The sequence below is a fragment of the Oratosquilla oratoria genome, chromosome 23, assembly GCF_046742065.1.
Source record: "Oratosquilla oratoria isolate Oo_2021 chromosome 23, ASM4674206v1, whole genome shotgun sequence".
NCBI classification, from domain to species: Eukaryota; Metazoa; Arthropoda; class Malacostraca; order Stomatopoda; family Squillidae; genus Oratosquilla; species Oratosquilla oratoria.
In genome coordinates, this window is record NC_134799.1 from 45,947,592 (window position 1) to 45,968,252 (window position 20,661).

The window sequence follows — 20,661 nt, forward strand, 5'->3', positions numbered from 1 at the left end:
TTTTTTTTTTTTTTTTTAATATAAAAAATCGATTTTTTTAATTTAAATCAGATTCATTTTATTTAAATAGATTTTTTATAGATTCTAAATATTGTGGGATTACTATCTGATATGCGATCTGATTGCTAAAGGACATTTTTAGCATATCAATATAAGGAGCAGTGTTATATAGACTTGCCACAAGTATACAAGGAACGGTATAAGCCTATATGTAGTATATATATCACTGTGCAGCCCACAACAAGTTTCAACAAGATTCTTGTTGAAACTTGTTCTAGGTAAGCAGTTTCTCACTGAGTCAGTTGCTGCTTTGGAATCAACCAGGAAAGATGTCCTCTGGACCTGGCAGAGTGGTTCCTTCAGGCAGAAAAAATTATCTTGTCTGGAATTATTTCAAAAAACTACCAACAACTTCTGGCAAAGGGTACCGTGCTAAATGCAAAGACTGCAACCAGGAACTACAGGGCATTGTGTCAAGATTGAAATATCACAGAGATAAATGCCAAGGTCAGCCACAGCATACAGAAGAAATTTATGACCCAGGTAAATAATTTTACTTATATTTTGTGCATTTCTCCCTTTTCATACGCAACTATATAAATTTGGTGAACAATAGAGAGCATGTGCAATAAAAATTGTAAAGGCCTAAAGTGATACTTCAACTTCATTACTTCTAAATTTGGGTAATGACTATATCACTATAATATACTGTATCCACTCAACTTTGGGGCCTAGATGATTGTTATTCATTTCATTCAACATTGTGTAATATATTTCATAGGTTCCATTGGAATTCAGCCCACATGAGATCAGCCCAAAGGGATATACAAATTCACCATTTCGTCTTGTTCAGCATCCTCAGTTTCTCAAGATGGTTCAGAACCTGAGGCCAGGTTATAATTCTCCATCCAGAAAAGATATTGCTGATAAGTACTTGGATCTTGTGTATGAAAAGGAATATAAAAAGTGTGCAGATGACCTGAATAATGAAACTGTATGTCTCTCAATTGATGGGTGGTCTAACATCCATAATGAGCCCATAATATGTGTCACTCTAACAACATCCACTGGTCAGATTTATTTAGTTGACACAATAGGCACATCAGGGAAACCTCACACTGCTGAATATCTTCTACAACTTGTACAAAGTTCGATCAAGAAGGCTGAACAAGATTTTGGTTGTCACATTGGAAGTGTTGTGAGAGACAATGCAGCAAATGTCACCAAGATGAGAAAAGTCTTGGAGGAATCGAGTGAACCTGAGCATACCGTCCTCACATACGGATGTGCAGCACACCTACTAAATCTACTGGCTCATGACCTTGAGATTGTTAATGTAAAACAACACGTGGTCCATGTAGTTAAATATTTTAGAAATAATCAGTATGCTGCTTCAAAGTATCGGCAGGAAGGTAGTCAGTGTCTAGTCATGCCCCAGGACACAAGGTGGAACACAATGCCAGACTGTCTCAAGGCCTATATAAATAACTGGCCAATTCTAATGAAGATCTGTAAAGTCAACAGGGAAGCTATTGATACTGAAGTAAGAAACAAAGTATCAAATTAAGGCCTAAAACGTTCGGCTGAGGAATTACTGGATCGATTGCAGCCAATAGCAAAGGCTCTAGATGAGGTACAGAGTGACAAGTGCACTATTGCTCAGGCGGTAGATGTTTGGAAGAAATTACTTGGCCATTTCACAAACAATAAACAAGCTGAAAAACTGGTGAAAAAAAGGTATGAACAGTTTATCACCAAAGCTCACATACTTACCAGAATGCTTCATCCAGCACTTCAAGAAAAAATGTTCAGTGCAGAAGAGGTGAATATTACTATGGAGTATGCCAATGAGAAATATACGACATTTGTTCCTGTCATTATGAAGTTTCAGGCAAAATAACCTCCTTTCCAGGCTTTCAAGTTTACTGAGTCTGTGACCAAGACCCTGACAGCTATTGATTGGTGGGATTCACATACAGCCATGTTAGACAGTGATATTCTGTGATCAGTGCGTCAACTCCTAACTGCACTAGCCTCATCATCAGGAGTTGAAAGAGTTTTCTCCTCCTATGGACTTGTACACACAAAATTAAGGAACCGCCTCGGTAATGAGAAGGCAGCCAATTTAGTCTTCCTTTTCAAGACAATGAACTCAAATGTAAATAATGATTCATGTAAATAACTGTCCACTAACCTCATACAATACTATATATCAAGTCCGGCCAAAATTGGCATTTCAAAGCATAACAGTGCCTTAAAAATAGTTTCTTATTTCACTATAAAAGTTTATATTAACTTATACTGCATTGAATAAGTCAGTAGTTGATATATTTGTCCTATATACAATGTTATGTTACAAAGAAAGCAATGGTCTCCGCTAGCAGAGCCAGGAATCTGGGTGCGCACGTCCTGTGTAATAGTAGTCCTTGATATATATATATATATATATATATATATATATATATATATATATATATATATATGTATATATATATATGTATATATATATGTATATATATATATATACATATACACATATATGGCCGGCCGTGTTTACACAGACAGAACGGCGACTCCAGTCTTGTTTATAAAATCAGTCAAATCCGAGCTAACGCGAGTCTGACTCAGCTATTGTCGCTTGTCGGCGACTAAACAATCCGCGCCTCAGCATTTCAATACACCAGTGTTTCATAACATTATTAGCATCCGTTCTCCCATCTACCTCTTCATCTACTGAATTGTCTACCTCCATCTACCGGCCTCTTACAGGGCTCGGCAGCTACCGTTGGTCGTCCCGACCAATTTCTTATTTCCTCTCACAGGGGTTTTGCTAATATATACTTAGAATAAGCTAAAATTGTTTATGAAAGATATAAGCAACCCTCCAAAATACAACATTCATGCAATAAATGGTGAATAATACATAAACATAATACATATGAATGTGAATAACATGCATGTCAATATATAAGGCATAAAATTCATTAAGGACACTAGTTTTCAATTGTGAATGGTCTTATCATCTTTTCAAAGATGATAGCAATTAATTGTTAAGCTGATACATGGTTAATGGGTTTTGACAAAGTCAATCTGCGGCATACAACGATCGAAATCATTGCAGACAAAAATATTGAAGAAAAAAGTACACCGAGAATAATAGTTGCATTAGGAGATTCATTTGAGGGAGATCTTGACAATGATCTTCTCTTAATTTTCAAAGGAGGTGAGTTTTCAGGCAATGTGAAGTTGAGGGTTGAAATATATGAATCATCTGTTAAATGCATTATATTAAGGGTATTAGAAATTGTGGAAATAGTGTCTCCATGCAATTCACAATTATCAAATACAGAGATAAGACCTTCAACCAAATCCAATTTAGGACTCAACCCGGGACAATTGATTGATACTTTTGTCTTCTTAGGGAAAAACAGATAATGAGATCCATAAGGAATGTGGTCTACAGAAATTTTTTGATATAGCAATTGTTCATAACAGACACATTCCTAACCAGAGAAGCTTCACATGAATTTTTCAAAGCTTCACGGAACACAAAAAGAGAAGAATGGCAAAGACAAAGATTCTTATTAACTCTTTTACAATCATTTAATTTATCATTAGAGATCATGCTTTCTCTTAGATTGTCTACAGAAAGGATGTAATTGATTGGAAAATTCACTATGAACACTAACTTTCAATTGTGAATTGTTTATCATCTTTTCAATGATAATAGCTATTAACTTGCAAAACTCACTAATTTAGAGTTAAAAGTTATTGTTAAGTGTCTCTTCTTGCTTAATATTCATATATTCATATGTTATTTTTCAACACACTTCATTTTCAAAGACAGTCTTATTACTTTAGAAATTATCACAATACTCATGTGTATACTCATGTGAGTGGTCCTTAAGGCTCCAAGTCTGACCACAGCAGATCCTAGGTCTCCATGTATCTGCTTAACACCAAGTTCCAGTTGTTTAGGTCTCCCATCCCAAATACATACAATGGTCAAAGCATTACTATCTGTAAAATACATCAAGATTAGTATTCAATTCATTAAGAATAGTATGATAATATTTTCTATACTCTTCAGAGTTCTCAATATTGATACATAGGGTATCACTACAATCATCCTCATAGACCTGCAAATTTATTTTCCTCATATCATCTAAATGTCCTATCAATTCTTCTCTTGTTTCTAAATGTTTAAGTCTAAAATTGTTCCCACCTGCAGAATCAATTACCCTATATGGACCAGTGTACCTTGGTGAAAATTTATTATTGGGTGAAGTTAGTTTGACCATTACTAAATCTCCAATTTTCAATTCTAGTTTGTGAGCTATTTTGTGTTGTTGTTCTTTCATCTCTTGTGTATACACCTGCATATGTTTCCTAACTCTTTGGTGAATACTTTGAAAAGTATTTATCCTATTTGATATATAATCATCAATATTATATATGGGCTTCTGCTCTGCAGTCAACATTTCATATGGCAGAGTTTTGTCCTCCCCAAAAATGATAAAATGAGGTGTATCACCTGTTGCTACATTAATTTGATTGTTCAGGGTACACTTTACACAAGGAATCCAAGTATCCCAAGTTACACTATGAGGACTTATTAGAGTTCTAAAACATATAATTATTTTTTTTTATTTAACCTTTCTACTACTCCGTTACTTTAGGATGATTCACTAAGATATTTACTTTTTTGATATGGAATACACTACATAAATTTTCCAAGATTTTGTTATTAGATTCAGTTCCATTATCTGAAACTAAGATATTAGGTGTAGTAAAATTACAGATTATCTGATCAAAGATTACTGAAGCAATAGTTTCAGCTTTCTTATTGACTATGGGTTGTAATATACAGAATATTGAAAAATAATCAATAGCAACAAAGAGATATTTATAACCATTCTCAGACATAGGTAATTCTAATGTGTCAATGTGAACTCTTTCCCAAGGTTTCTGTGGAATGGGATAGGTGAGTATAGGAGCGGGTTTTGGTGTATTTCCTTTCACCTTAACAACACATTTTATACACTTTTCTATATAATCATATATAAATTTCTTCATACCTGGCCAAAAGTATTTAAGTTGTGCTTGTCTATAAGTTTTATCCTCTCCTGGATGTGAACTACAATCACTATCATGAAGTAACTTCAATATCTCATTTACCAGAGTTTGTGGTATAACCAACTGATTTACTTGACCTCTAGAAATATCTTTCCCACTTACAACTGTTTTCCTATACAAAATTCCATTAATCAAATGAAATTCCTCTATCTTATACCCCTTTGGTAGCTTTGGAGGATCTCCTCTTGGGTTCATCAAATGCTTGATTAATGAATCACATGTCTCATCATCTCTCTGTTCTCTTATTAGCATTTCCTCATCTAAAGTTACTAATTCTTCTATACTACAAACAAAATTAATCAACCCAGTCCCAGTCATTGGTTGACTAATGTTTCTAGAAAGTGCATCTGCTAAATTCCTTCTACCCGGAATATACTCAAATTGGACCTCGTAGCACTGGAGTATCGCAAACTATCTAGCAAGTCTGCCTCTAAGATTCTTATGCTTAAATAAGTTCTGAATAGCTGTGTGATCAGTCCAAACTCTGATTGGATATCCTAGTATCATATCCCTAAAACTTTCCAAAGAATAAATTACTGCTAGAGTTTCTCTTTCTGTTATAGAGTAATTTCTCTCCGCACTAGTACAAAGTCTTGATGTGTAAGCTATGGGTTTCAAAGTTCCATTTCTCTCTTGCATGAGTATGCCTCCTAATCCTATGTCAGACGCATCAGTACAAAGAATGAATTCTTTTTCATAATCAGGTATTATCAATATGGGGGAATTTATGAGTTTATCTTTCAACTTGTCAAAAGCTTGCTGTTGAGCAGGTCCCCATATGAACTTTGAGTCCTTTCTCAACAAAGAACTTAGTGGATTAGTCAATGTCAGCATATCTTTGAATGAATTTTCTATGATATCCTGTCAAACCTAAAAAGCTCCTAACCTTGTCTACATTGGTCGGAACCGGAAAATTCTTGACAGTGTCAACCTTTGAATTCACTGTACTAAGTCCATGTCTGTCTATCTTATGTCCTAAGTAAATGACACTGTCTTGCAAGAACTTACATTTTTCAAGTTTTACTTTTAACCCTAGTCTTGAGAATATCAAATCTAATTTCTTAAAGTGCTCCACTGCTGTCTGAGAAACTATTAAAATGTCATCTAGAAAAACGCTGGCAGTGTTTCCTAACAATCCATCTAGAATAGTATTCATTAATCTCATGTAAGTTAATGGACTATTACATAACCCAAATGGCATTCTCTTGAACTCATAATGTCCTGTAGAAGTAGAAAATGCTGTGAACTCTCTTGGGTCTTCCTGCAACTCTATTTGCCAAAAAGCTGATATGATATCTATAGTACTAAAATATCTATTCTCAGTTCTCAAACTCCTCAAAATGTCACCGATAATGGGTAATGGTAACCTATCACGAATGGTGTGCTTATTCAATTCCCTATAATCTATCACTGGGCGCATAGTACCATCTGACTTTGGCACCAAAATCAAAGGAAATTCCACTCACTTTTACTATGTTCAATAATATCCTCTGATAACATTTCAGTGATTAGTTTATCTACTACTGCTAATTTAGAGTGAGGAACTCTGTAGGCGGGTATGTAGATAGGTTGTGTTCCTGGTTTTAACTTAATATGATGTTTTAAAACTTTTTTTTTTTTGCCTAAGGCGTCCCCCGGCAAAGCAATTGCTTTATTGTGTTTCACAAGCAAAGCAAGTAAACCTTCATCCAACTCAGGGCAATTAGTTGATTGTAATAATTCTTTATATCTATTTCTTAGGTCTATTCCTTCTTGAACTGAACAGATTGATGAAGTTGGTAATTCTATCTCCTCACTATTCTCATTTAAAATCTTAATAGGTTTAGTACACACCTGAAAACATCCTATTTGTGTACCTTTCTTTAAAACTATCTCCTTATTCATAGTGTTAATTACTAGTACTTCTACTCTGTTCTTATTTGACTTATAAATCCCAAGGTCCCACTTCAATCCTTTAATTTTAACTGATTCTGGGACTAATTATTTCAGATTCTACATTGACTCCTTTCAAACACACTTCAACCTCATTAATTGACATGGGATGTAACAATGTCGTTCTTGTTACGCCACCCTCTGCAATTATCAAGGCTCCAGTCGTTGATAATTTAGTAATCTCTGGGATTTCCTGAACATCTGAGTTGGGTTTACAAGGTGCTTTACTTTCTGTTGGCCTGGACCGCTCGGCCTCGTTATCTAAGATAGAAATGTTATATAAGGATTCATTGATTCCTGTCACTGGTCTTAAGTCTGGTTGATTCAAAAATGGGATTAACTGTGACTTCACTAAAATCCCTAAGTCAGCAGGACAAATTACCATGTTTTCTTTTCTCATAGTTGCAAATCCTATCAATAAATCTCCTGGAAAAACAGACTCTTCTACCACTATCACTGGGATGTACAAATGTTCATTTGTATATAAGGCAACTTCTAGCTCAACCTTACCTAATGTTTTTAACTGATTTCCAGTTACACCTTGCAATGAGTAACGGATTGGTTCCAACATTTTCACTCCTGGGTTCAACTGGTTTAAAACTTTACTAGTAATTACATTAACTACAGACCCTGTATCAATAAATATTTGGATAGCCTTATTGAATGCTCTACCCGCAATGAGAGGTCCTACAGAAGTTTAACCAACAGTAATTATCAGTTTGTCAGTTTCTTTCATCTCTCTTGCATTCCCATATTTAACACAATACCGCCTATCGGTATTTATATGGGGAGTTCTGAAATTGTTTATTCTGTGTCTGGGGTTTTCCTCTTAGCCCTGGGGTACCCGAAAATTTCGGCACTCATGAGTCTTATGACCTATTCTATGGTGGTACATGCAAAATGGTGGGCTTCTACACTGATATTCATCATGACCTTCATATTTGCAATTTCTACAAATAATTCCATAAAAACATTCTTGTGCTTTGTGTCCCCAGGTATTACAATTAAAACATAGGATTCTAGCATCCCTGGATGGACTTCTAACCTTCCTTCTATGTCCTACTTCTGTTTTCTTAAATTCTCTAGAGTTCCTATGTTGGCCCACTGTCATGACATATGGATTTATTATTCTGGTCTCACTGTATCCTTGAAGAAGATAATCTACTTCTCCTAAATTTATATTTGACTTCAAATCTTTATACAGTTTTTCTGCCGTTAAGTCATCAGAATTTTTGGCTAACAATCCAAATGTGATCAATTTGATTACCTGAGAAATTTTCATTTTGTCATTAGATCTTTCTATCCAGTCTGAATCTTTCAAGATAGAATTCATGTCTTTTGACCATCTATCTAGTCTAGCTAAATACTGTGTGTCAGTTTCACTTGTCCTAACTTCCTTTATCATCTTAACTAATGACCTAATAGGATCCTGATCACATTTGGACATAAAATGTTTCATGAAAGCCTTCTTATAAGCTTCATATTGATTGAACTCTTCCATTTGCTGGAAGTTAATGACAAACCTAGCCCTCCCATGCTCAGGATCAATATTTGCTTTGAGAATTTCTATCTTCCTGTTCTCGTCATTAATGTTTTTACTCACTATAAGAGTATCTATTAAATTAAGAAATTTGTTTACATTAATGGTATTTGCTTTCCCAGTAAATTTTGGGATAAAGACATTGGAGGTATGGACTGTCTTAACACATTAGTAGCCATACCTGTAATTTGACTTGTCTGCCACCACGTAGAGTTGCTTACGATGTCTCTTTGACATCCCCTCGACGTCCTTCGTCAGCCTTGAAGATCGTCTTGTAGATGATCACCTTGAAGATCGCTTTGTTCCACTCGTAGTAATTACTTGCAGCCTCTCGTTCAGTTACTCGTAGTTTGTAGATCCCTCGTTCCTCGTTCCTCTCGTAGTCGACCCGTCAGACTTTCGTCGTCCCCCTCGTCCTTGAAACCAACACACTCTTGGTTGTGGTTGTCTTATTCCCGTAGACTTTCTCGTACCACTTCGCCCCAGTCTATCTTGCTTGCACCACTTCACGCACCAGTCTTATTGTCTCTTCGGAGGTCTGTTTAACACCCAGTTCATCCCACCGCTGCCACCACTGTACCACCCCTCTTTTGTCACCACTGATTCTTTTCTCTTTGCTGTCTTGTCCTTCTTTCAGTAATTTTCTAGTTAATTCGTAGGTTCAATCGCTTCTTAGAAAGTAGGCCCCATGCCTAGTTCTCTCGAGTTTTTGGGTGAAAAAAGGGGTGTAAATTTCCTGTTTCTTGATCTAACGGAATACACCCAGAGAATCTCCCCTTGAGGTTCTCTCCATTACGACAAACCACCTTCGTTCAGACGTCACTTTTCATTCATCCAATAGTCTTTTACTTCTCAAACAAGTGCCACACCTTAAGGGCGTGCCTTTTTCCCCTCGGCCAATAATATTTCTCTTCGTACCCATTTTCCTCCAATCCGAGAGGCTGTTACAGTCCTTCCAGTAACATTGCTACATAAGCATGATGTCATCGCGGAGGTGGCCTGTCGCTCAAAGCATGTTGGTTACATCAGCAATTATTACAAACAGTCACCTCCCGTCGGCCGTGTTTACACAGACAGAACGGCGACTCCAGTCTTGTTTATAAAAACAGTCCAATCCGAGCTAACGCGAGTCTGACTCAGCTATTGTCGCTTGTCGGCGACTAAACAATCCGCGCCTCAGCATTTCAATACACCAGTGTTTCATAACATTATTATCATTCGTTCTCCCATCTACCTCTTCATCTACTGAATTGTCTACCTCCATCTACCGGCCTCTTACAATTACTCAAGTGATTCATTATTTCATTCCTTGTTACTTCTATTTCTTTCATAAGGGGTACTTTCTCCTCCCACTCGATATCTCTAGGTTGTATGTTCTCCCTCGTAAACACCGATTTAAAATGTTTGTTCATAATTTCTGTCATTTCTATTTCCTCTGTGTATTCAACTCCTCCTTGTCGTAGATTCTCTAATTCTGTTTGTTTTTCAGTTTGTTGTTTACAAATCTGTAAAATAGTTTTCGTTGATCTTTACATTTTTCTATGACATCTTTTTTCGTATTTTCTCTTTTCTGCTCTGCACACTTGTACATATTCATTTCTATGACTAGTATATATTTTCCATTTTTCATATTCTTTGTATTTTTTCCATTTTATCCAAGCTTTATCCCTTTTGTCTTTTTATTCACTACATCTTTTGTTGAACGAACACTTTAGATATCCTTTTTTCTTGTTTTTATCTTGGAACATACTTTTCCACTACTTCTTTATATATATATATATATATATATATATATATATGTATATATATATACATATATATATATATATATGTCTATACAGTATATATATATTTTTATTTTTTTTTTTCAAAATATTCCATTTCTCTTCTACTGTTGTTTCCTCTTTGTGTATCATTCCCCAGTCTTTTTTTTTTTTTTTTAAGAATTCTCTTATTTTATCATTTTTTTCCATACATCAATCTTCCCCTTCTATATTGTTTTTTTTTTTTTTCCATGTATTTCTCCTCATTTAGTTCCAGTTCAACCAATATGTGGTCACTTTTACTTATTGGCGTCTTATATTCAGTCTTGTCCACTATTTCGGGTTCTGATGTGATTATTAGGTCCAGTCTCGATGGTTCTTCCTCATTTCTATACCTAGTATTCTCTATAATCATATCAAGCAGTACATTTTCCCATAGGTCGTCTCCACCTTTCACTGTCATCTCTTCCCAGCAGATTTCTTTACAATTAAAGTCACCCATTATAACTATTCTTCCTCTATTTTCCATTATCTTATTTAGTGTTATACTTGTATCTTCTAACATTTTTTTACGTTCTCTCTCTTCCCACGAGGCCATTTTAGGAGGCACATAATTTACTACAAACTTCCTGCTCTTCCCATCCTTGTCCTCCACTTCCATCATAATCATCTCTACTCTATTCTTTCCATATGTGACATTCCTCACATTTATATCCTTCTTACTCAGGAACATAACTCCACTCCCTGTTTCTAATCCAATAATTATACGCACCTTGTCCTACACTGTTGGGTGGTAGTGGACTTTTCAATTTTGTCTCTACAATTCCCATTATGTCCGGTTCTTTTTCCTTCAGGTAATAATTCAGTTCGTTCAAGCCTGTTTTTAAGCCATCTATGTTTGTGTAAGACACTTTTAATTTTCTGCTACTTCCATCGTGTTTTCAATTTCCTTTCAGTTTTTCTCTACTATGAACCATTTCCTCACTTTCATATTCACTACTCTCCAATAGAATTTTTCTTTTTTCTTACTCTGTTCTTTTCTCTTCTTTTTTTTCTCGGCTTCTAGTCTTTTTGTTTCTCCTCCTCTCTTTCCTCTTTATTCATTTCTCTTTTTATCCATATCTGTTTATATTGACCACTGTCTGCTATTTTCTCTGTTTTTCCTAATATATTCTCTACTGTCGTTTGTGACCTGGATTTGATCTTAATTGGTCTGGTCTTATCTGTATTGTATTTCCTTATTCTTCAATTTCTTTCCCTGTTTCTTGTCCATCCTCTTGAAGTACTTCTAATATCTTGTTTACAGTTTCCTTCTCTTTTGCTCTTGTAGTCCTATTTGGATTATGCTTCTCTTCCATCCCTAATACAATTATGCATTTCTTTTTGTCCGCTAAGTCTTTTACTATATTCTCCTTTTCTCCCATCGCTTTAATAACTGTGTCCTTAGTTTGTTCTTTCATCTGTTGTGTCACTATATCTCCAAATACAATTTTGTTGTTCTCTTGGACTTTTCTCCAACCCTGTGCTTCTTTTGCTCTGAACTCTTTATTCTCTTTATTATTATTCTTTAATTCCTCATTCTCATCTTTTACTTCTTCTAACTGTGTTTTTAATTCTTCTATTTCTTTAGTTAGGTTTTGATTCTCCTTTAGTTCTTCCAGTTTATCAACTCTGGGTAACTAGTGTTAATTGGTTAAACCTAACCTCCCATGCTTCGTTCATTTTTTTTAGTTTCTCCTCTAGATCTACTACTCGGGGGAGGTTGTCACTTCCGCCCTCATTAAATCCATAAAAGCAGTTGTCTTCACTTTCCATTGAGCTGCTATTATCTATATTCCTGTTTTTGACAGCTCTCCTTCCTTGTTCTTCTTCGTCTATGTGTTCTGCACCCCTTTTGTTTACACCCCTTCTAACATCCGGGGCCCGTTCGTCCCCTTCCTCATTTCCTTTCATTTTCCTCAGTAATCCCTCTCTTTCTCCTTTTTCTTCACCTTCCCACTACACCACGAGCTTTTTCCTTTCCCTACAAATACAACAAAGTTACTCCCTCGTTGTTGAGATCGATGAAACTTGAAGTTTTCCTGGAGTTCCAAACTTCGCTATCACTTCGACCGACGTGTGTGTGTGTGTGTGTGTGTGTGTGTGTGTGTGTGTGTGTGTGTGTGTGTGTGTGTGTGTGTGTGTGTGTGTGTGTGTGTGTGTGTGTGTGTGTGTGTGTGTGTGTGTGTGTGTGTGTGTGTGTGTGTGTGTGTGTGTGTGTAAGGTAACAACATTGTCCTCAGTTTGGTCTATATACGAGCTCTGATCTCTGATCCAGAATGGTAATATCGTCGATCACGATTCCAGTATGTGATCCAAGACCGTGGGGAATTACAAACTCATACACACACACTTTTCACGCTGGAACAGTCACTTCAGAGGGCAATGCCTTTCTTGGTTTCTTTGTCGGAGCGCTCTATTAATTCTTCTTTCTCAAAGGCTTTGGTAGGTCTTAAACACACACATACACACACACACACACACACACACACACACACACACACACACACACACTTCAACGAATGGACGGCTTAGAAGACGTTCTGAAGAAAATTGAAGTTTGTGGATCCCAACGCAAAGAGAAGTGCCTATTGTATTTACAGGGTGGGGGGGAAATTGCTCGTGGAGTAGTAGGAAAGTAGGGAAAGAGGAAAGGGGGAGGGATTACTGAGGGAAATGGAAGGAAATGAGGAAGGAGTAGACTTGGCCCAGGCAGACAGGCGAAAGGTAAACAAAAGGCCCCCCGACGACGACGAAATGTCTAATAAAAATGTAAAGATTAGAAGTATAGATAAGAGCAATACAGTAGAAAGTGATGAGAATATATTCCAGGGATTTAAAGAGGGTGGGGGGGACACAATTGACAAGACTAGAAGAGAAGGTCGATAAGATGATCGAGGACTTGGAGCGTAGGTTCGGTCATGTTGACAATATTATACGAAGAATTGAAAAATTGGAAGAACTAGAGAAGGCGAACAAAAACTTAACTAAGGAAATTGAAGAATTAAAAAAAAACAGTTAAAAGAAGTAAAAGATGAGAATAAAGTCTTAAAGGAGAATAATAAGGAGAACAGCAGCAAATGAATGAACAAACTGAAAACTCAGTTATTAAAGTGATGAGACAGAAGGAGAATATAGTAAGAGACTTAGCAGACAGAAAGAAATGTATAATTATATTAGGAATGGAAGAGAAACATAACCCAGATAGAACCACAAGAATCAAAGAGGAAAATGAAAAAGTAAGAAATTTACTAGAATTAGTTCAGGAAGATGAACCAGAAATAATGAAACAAATCGAAGAGAAATTCAGGCTAGGGAAATATAGTTCAGACAAGACCAGACCAATCAAGATCAAATTCAGGTCACAAACTACGGCTGAGAATATCTTATCCAAAACAGGGAAACTAGCAACAAGTGAACAATATAAAAAGGTATGGATAAAAAGGGAAATGAATAAAGAGGAAAGAGAGGAAGAAAAACAGAAAAGACTTGAAGCAAAGGAAAAAAACGAGATAAGAACGGAGTCAGAAAAAGAGAGATTCTATTGGAGAGTAGTGAATATGAAACTAAAGAAAGTCGACATACAAGAGAAAAACAAAAGGGAAACAGAGAACACAATGGAAGTGGCAGAAAACTAAGAGTGTCTTACACAAATATAGATGGATTAATAACAGGATTGAATGAACTGAATGATTATTTGAAAGAAAAAGAACCAGACATAATGGGAATTGTAGAAACAAAATTAAAAGGTCCACTACCACCCAACAGTGTAGGACATAATGCATATAATTATTGGATTAGAAACAGAGTGAAAAAGTAAGGGGGAGGAGTTATGTTCCTGACTAAGAAGGATATAAACGTGAAGGGTGTCACATATGGAAAAAATACAGTAGAGATGATAATGATGGAAGTAGAAGACAGAGATAAGAAGAACAGAAAGTTTGTGATAAATTATGTGCCCCCAAAAACAGCCTCATGGGAAGAGAGTGAACATAAAAGTATGTTAGAGGACACAAAGATAACATTAAACAAGATAATGGAAGAGGGAGGAAAAATAGTTATGATGGGCGACTTTAATTGCAAAGAAATCTGCTGGGAAGAAATGACAGTAAAGGGTGGAGACGGCTCATGGGGAAACGCTCTACTCGAGATGGTTACTGACCATACAATGACACAATGGATACAGGAGAACACTAGGTATAGAAATGAAGAAGAGCCATCGAAACTAGACCTAGTAATTACATCCGAACCTAGAATAGTGGACAAGATTGAATATAAAACACCAATAAGTAAAAGTGACCACATATTGATTGAACTGGAACTTAATGAAGAAAAATATAGGAAAAGAAATGAACAATACAGAAAAGGAAGAATGATGTATGAAAAAACAAACTTTGATAAAATAAGAGAATTCTTTCAACAAGAAAACTGGGAAGAAATATACAAAGAAGAAACAACAGAAGAGAAATGGAATATTTTGACAAAAATTTACAAAAAAGGAGTGGAAAAGTATGTCCCAAGACAAAAACAAGAAAAAGAATATGTAAAATGCTGGTACAACAAAAGTTGTAGGGAGTTAAAAGACAAAAGAGACAAAGCCTGGACCAGATGGAAAAAAGACAGAAGACCTGAAAAATGGAAAATATATACCTGTTATAGAAATGAATATGTACAAATGTGCAGAGAGGAAAAGAGAAAATATGAAAAAGATATCATAGAAAAGTGTAAAGATCAACCGATACTATTCTACAGATTTGTAAACAATAAACTGAAAAACAAACAAGAGGGAGTTGAATACACTGAGGAAATGGAAATGGCGGAAATTATGAACAAACATTTTAAATCAGTGTTTACAAGGGAGAACATACAACCTGAAGAGAACGAATGGAAAGAGAAAGTCCCCCCTATGGAAGAAATAGAAGTAACAAAGAATGAAATATTAACACACTTGAGTAATCTTGATGTCAGAAAATCGCATGGACCAGATGAAATAGCAAACTGGATACTGAAAGAATGTAGGAATGAACTGGCAGACAAAATACATAGCATACTAAATAGTTCCTTAAAAGAAGGAAAAGTTCCAGAAGATTGGAAAAAAGCAAATATAGTACCTATATATAAAGGAGGAAATAAAGAACCTACCAACTATAGACCAGTCTCTCTAACAAGTACAATAGCAAAAATTTGTGAAAGAATTATCAAAAGTAGATGGGTAAAATATTTAGAAAAAAACAAAGTGTTAAATCCAAGGCAATTTGGATTCAGACAAGGACGATCATGCGTCACCAATTTAATATGTTTCTATTCAAGGCTAATAGATATAATACAAGAAAGAGATGGATGGGCGGACTGTGCATTTTTAGATCTAAAGAAAGCTTTTGACAAAGTACCACATAAGAAGTTGCTTAAGAAATTAGAAACTGAAGGAGGAATACAGGGCAAACTACTAAATTGGGTGGAGGACTTTTTGCAAGAAAGAAACCAGCACTCAAAATGGGATGAAGTAATAAGCGGTGTTCCGCAGGGAACAGTTCTGGCCCCAATAATGTTTGCTATATATATTAATGATATGGATGAAGGAATAGAAAGCTATATGAGCTTCTTTGCAGATGATGCAAAACTACTGAAAAGAGTGAAAACTGAAGAAGATTGTGAATCACTACAGAGAGATCTAAATAAGGTACAAGAATGGAGTAGGAAGTGGGAGATGGAGTTCAATACAAAAAAGTGTAGTATAATGGAATTTGGAAAAAGCAAAAACAGAATAACAGGAGCATATAAATTGGGAGAAGAGGGAATAAAAAAAGTAGAAAATGAGAAGGACCTGGAAGTCATTGTTATGAATAATATGTCACCTGAGAAACATATAAATAAGATTTTTGGAGAAACTTATAATCTAATAAGAACAATCAAAGTTGCATTTACATACCTGGATGAAGAAATGGTGAAGAAAATCCTAATCACCCTGATAAGACCAAGATTGGAATATGCAGCAACGATATGGTCACCAAGTACAAAAAAATGTATAAAAAAAATTGAAAGAATACAAAGAGCAATTACAAAATTGGCACCAACACTCTCAAAACTATCATATGAAGAGAGACTACAAAAACTTGAACTACAGACACTAGAGCAAAGAAGAGAGAGAGGAGATTTGATAGCTATTTACAGAATCATGAAAGGCATAGAAATTACTGACAGAAAGAATCTGATAAAATGGGATGACAGAAATACTAGAGGACACGGAAAGAAAATAAAAAAAGACAGCTATAGAAGAGATTTGAAAAAGAACAGCTTTCCTCACAGAGTAATAGACAGTTGGAACAAGTTAGATGAGAAAGTGGTGTGTGCAAAAACAATACATGAATTTAAAAATAGTTTAGATAACATGAGATATGAAGACGGGACCCCACGAGCATAGCTCCCCTTCCCGTAAAATACAACTAGGTAAATACAACTAGGTAAATACACACACACACACATACACACATGACTCAGTGGTGCGGTTGGTAGTCCCCAACTGTCACTACGGCGGTCCGGGTTTGAATCCTGCCCAAGACCGAAATAATTTCGGTATCGCTGCGCTTCGAATCGTTACTCCAACTCTCGTAGGTAGTTGGGTGTGTGTGTGTGTGTGCGTGTAAGGTCATAGCATTATCCATAGATCGGTCATACGAGCTCTGAGCTCTCTTCCGGGAGGGAATTAGCTGTCGGCCACGAGTCACACACACACACACACACACACACACACACACACACACACACACACACACACACACACACACACACACACACACACACACACACACACACACACACACACACACACACACACACACACACACACCTTGACCCCCCACCTACCCACCAGGCTGGAATTTTTACGACCGATCAAGTATGAGAATTCGGATTATCTTGAAATACGATGCGACAGTTTAATGGTTATATACGACTCCTACTGCCGAATGGTTGTCGACTCTTCCGGAAACTGCGGCGGACAAGGCGAGATCTGGAATAGGAGTTAACTGCTTTCATTCGTCCGTGGGCGTGGATAACCAGTAGGCATGAACCTCCTACAGAAGAGGATCAATTGTAGGATCCACACACACGCGCGCTTGGGGTGGAGATTGTACAATTGAGTGTTGCTGGGGCGGACATTCTACAGTTGATTATGGCTCGTGATACATAACCTTACCCAACCTAACCTGACCTAGCCTAACCTAACTTGACCCGAACTAACCCAACCTGACCTAACCTGACATTCTACAGTTTATTTTGGCTCGTGATACATAACCTAACCTAACCTAACCTGACCTAACCTAACCTGACCTAACCTAACCTAACCTAACCTAACTAAACTAAACCAAACCAAACTAAACCAAACTAACCTAACCAAGCCTATGTTTGTTTGTGTGAAGAGTCTATAATCCATAAGTGCAGAGAGGAAATTCTACAATTGAGTGTAATTGGGATGGAGAATCTACAGTTGATTAGTGTGTGTGTGGTGGGGGGGGGGTCCACAATTGACCCTGCGTGTCTTCAAGAGTCGATAAGCCACTTGGAGAGATCTTCAGGGACAAGGACGGGGACATAGATGTAGACTCAAAGGGACTTTTCCGGCGTCTCTCAATCGCCTCCTTCTCCGATAGAACTTTTCTAAGCTTTTTCATATCGTAACGCATCTTTACTCCAGATTGTTCTTGATCAGTATCAATAGCTTATATGTAATTATGGTGGTAATGGACACATTACCCTTGCTCTTGACTTGATAAGTATATCATCTCTCATATAAATATTTTTCTAAGGACAAACTCTGAATTTCCATTTGAAAGGAGCCATGATCAAAAACTGAACATTACGCATGATGTGGAGGGAGTGAACATGAGGGGACGTCCTAGGATGAGGTGGATGGGTGGGGTGAAGGGGGCTTTGGGGAAGAAGGGGAATGTCCGTTGAGGAAGGACGGGAGAGGACAGAAGACAGGGGTGAATGGAGAATGGTTGTATATGGATGATGTTGTGTTGCATGAGGTGGAATGGGCGGGGGGATGGGGGGTGAGGTAGTATGTGTGAGCAAAATTTTGACGCAGCCCGAAGGGATTTCTCCCCGTCTTCTCCTTTTATGCAATGGGGGGACGGAGAAGGGGGTCGCCGACTTAATGAAGCGGCCTTGCTGTGGATGTGCTGTGTCTTGCGACACTGCTTCTGACCCAGGGCAGTGGACAAGGTGCAGGGATGACCCGTCATCCAGGAGGTGCTAAGATAAGAGGGAGGGTGGAGGGGTGTGGAGTGTATTCAGGGATGGAATGGGTGGGAATGTTTTTATGCCTTTTCCTTTTTGGCTACCTCCCTTGTGAGGGGGAAAAAGCCTTGGTATATGTATATGTATGTATATATATATATATATATATATATATATATATATATATAATACACACACACACTCACACACACACACACACACACACACACACACACACATATATATATATATATATATATATATATATATATATATATATATATATATATATATGTATATATATATAAATATATATATATATATATATAGATATATATATATATATATATATATATACACCAAGGGCATCTTCCTCCTTATAAGGGAGGTAGCTAGCTAAGGCAAGCATCCACTCCCACCCATTTCACTCCCATTCACCATCCATTGTTTCCCTCTTATCTTAGCTCCTCGTGGATGAAGGGTTATCCCTGCCTCCTGCCCACTGTCCGGGTCAGAAGTAATGCAGTAAGACACATCACATCCACAGTAGGGCCGCTTTATTTACACGGCGACCCTCCCTCCTCGTCCCCTCATGCAGAAAATAAATAAGATGGAGAGAAATTCCATTGGGCTGTGTCAAAATATAACCCATACATAACCATTCTCCACTCAAACCTATCCCCTGCCTTCTGTCTCCCCTCTTCAACAGACATTCCCCTCTTGCTTAAAGGTCCTTTCACCCATCCATCTTTCTCATTTTTTGGTCGTCCTCTCTAGTTCACTCCATCCACCTCTGCTTTCCACGCTCTTTTTGCTAATATTTCTTCATTCATTTGTCCATGTACCCAAACCATACCAATAATCTTTTATCAGCACTATCTGCCAACCCCTTTTCCATCCCTCCTCTCCTCACCTCAATTTTTACTCTATCCAACCTTGTATTCCCCACCATACTTCTCAGACACTTTGTCTCAAACACATTTAGACTTCTCCTTTCTGTCTCACTTAAATTCCGTGTCTCCGCAACATACAGTGTCGTGGGCACAATAACCCCTTTATATAATCTTCTCTTGGCATTTATTCCTAGGTGTCTATTTCTCATGACATTTTTTAATTCCCCAAAACATTTACTTGCTTCCCTAACTCTACAATTCACCTCAAAACCCGCTCCTCCATTACCTGTCACATACGACCCCAAATAATCAAAACTATTCACTTCCTCCAGCCTCTCTCCTTTAAGACTTACTTGAACTTGTTGCAACACTTTCTCTTTGTACATCTCATTACTTTACTCACGTTTACTTTCAACTTCCTCCTATCATATACCTTTCCACACTTCGTCACCAACTCCCTTAGACCCTCCTCTGACCCCGCCACAGGCGCAATGTTATCCGCAAGAAACAACTGTCTCATCTCCCACTTCCCTCCACTATCTCCGACCATCTCCAATCCCCTGCCCATGACCTTCGCAGTTACCATCCGTACCATCTCATCCATTTACACATTGAAAAGCCATGGTGACATGACACAGCCCTAACGCAGCCCCATCTTCACCTAAAACCACTCGCTCTAACCATTCCCATTTTAGCACAAGCTCTAGTACTCTCGTACAAACTCTTGACTGCCCTCACCGAGCCCATATATCTGGAATACTTTCCCCAGTGCCTTCCTGTCTACCCTATCATAGGCCTTCTCCAAATCCGTAAAAGGCCCAGAAAACCCTTACATTTAACCAAAAACTTCTCGCAAATATTACCACAATAATTTAATCGACGCACCCTCTATTTTTCCTAAACCCACACTGATCCTTACCAATTATTCCTTCTGTTCCTCTCCTAAGTCTCTCAACTGAAACCCTCCGATAAGTCTCTCCAACAACACTCAACAAACTGATCCCTCTTAAAATACTACATTCGCATTTGTCCCTTTTCCTTTGTAAAGCGGAACTATGCAGGCACTCCTCCAGTCCTCTCGCACCCCCCTCCAAAGACATACATTAAATAACTTCAC